Source organism: Frankliniella occidentalis, unplaced genomic scaffold, assembly GCF_000697945.3.
Source record: "Frankliniella occidentalis isolate FOCC.00 unplaced genomic scaffold, Focc_3.1 Scaffold204, whole genome shotgun sequence".
Lineage (NCBI taxonomy): Eukaryota > Metazoa > Arthropoda > Insecta > Thysanoptera > Thripidae > Frankliniella > Frankliniella occidentalis.
The window spans coordinates 43,210-44,646 of NW_026267330.1; the positions used below are offsets into that span (position 1 = coordinate 43,210).

At 34.4% G+C, this 1,437-nt stretch overlaps 1 protein-coding gene across 8 annotated transcripts in view; it reads right to left on the bottom strand.

Annotated features, from left to right (window-relative positions):
- The window catches only part of LOC113217801 (zinc finger CCCH domain-containing protein 13), a 28,991-nt gene extending 27,987 nt beyond the window's left edge, over positions 1 to 1,004 (bottom strand). For 4 of the 8 annotated variants that reach the window (XM_052272393.1, XM_052272395.1, XM_052272392.1 and 1 more), the window contains exon 1: positions 780 to 1,003. The gene's annotated coding sequence lies outside the window, so the exon portion shown is untranslated. Of the gene's footprint in view, positions 1 to 501; positions 697 to 779 lie in introns of those variants that run through there. The other 4 variants (XM_026437864.2, XM_052272394.1, XM_026437863.2 and 1 more) reach the window with 3 other exon arrangements.
- Positions 1,005 to 1,437: the final 433 nt, after the last annotated feature.

Genomic DNA, 1,437 nt, shown 5'->3' on the forward strand with positions numbered 1-1,437 from the left:
AAAAAATAAAAAAAACTGTGGGCAAGACTGACAATGTGAAGCAAGAAAAAGTTGGGAAAACACACATTTCACCCATACAAGTGAAGTAAATTAGAACAATCAAAGCTGAATAGGGAAATAGAACTGTAGAAACTGACACACAGTACTACGAACATACATGATACAGCAACACACCATGGAGTACATGACAATTATTTAAGGAGAAACTATTCATGCAAGAGGGACCATCTCTTGAATTCTAATCAAATTGATTTAGTCATGCAAGTTTGATTCGTTTTCCCCCTGAAACACTTAGTGAAACATAACTTAACATATAAACAATATAATATAAGGGTTCAAGTACAGCAAAAGAATTGTTTGCAATACTTTTTTTTCAGGACCTCAACAGCAAAGCAAGAGAAAATTTAAGCTAAGAAGGTGTACGAGTCAAAATTGATATAATCTACTCATACAAACATATGGAAAGTCATAAGGAGTTTTTTCAGCTTGGTGTAACTTAACCTTATTTTGAATTAATTAACTTGCGGAGATGACATAGAAGCAAGAAAAGGCTTAATACCGGTCCACGTATCGGAAAAAGAGACATGAGCTAAGCCAGTAATAAGGTGATTGTACATAGCAGAGGATATCAAACAATAAATTAGCAGCTAAAAATACTATGTGGAAAAGCGGGACCGGAGCTGCAAAAGTGACCAAGACTACGGCAAGCGACTAATATCAGTCAACTACCGAGTTGAAAAGACTTTAATTGGATCATATGCATGACAAATGTTACTCACATATAAAATACAATATTTTAAAGATGATTCAATGTTAAAATCTAATGAAAATCCACTTTTTTCGGAGATCTGTATTTATCGACACACAACCACAAGCCATCCATTACTCCATTTCCATTGCAGTTTTGCCTAACTTCTTCTCTCCGGAGGAAGGGAAGTGGAGTTCGTTGCTCTGTCAACCATTAACTTTAACTAAATTATGTATTATGGCGAATATTAGCAAAATTACACTAAAAATAATTTTTTTATTATATTTGATTGAGTTTCTTACTTTATTATTTTACAATGAAGGTAATTTTTTCTTTGGCACACAAGAAATTTGGACTTGGTCAACTTTAGATGTTGGCTGCCCTTCAGGAATTGGTGAAGTAAACAGAAGAAGTAGAAGAGCGTCAATTTTTGAAACAAACACGCATTTCGATCCAAATCAGCGGGAAATGGTATACGTAACCACTCGGAAATCCAGGACAATTTTAGGATCTCAGTTCAGAAAATTGATACCAGAAGATTGACAGTAAAAAATATTCATGATTTGTGAAAAAATGTGTCATAACGTGTAAACTGCATTGCATTCGCTGAGCCGAAAAATGCAAAATATCTGAAATGATGGGTGATGGTGAGTGTTGTATTGGAGGGCCACCTTCACATATCATTAATT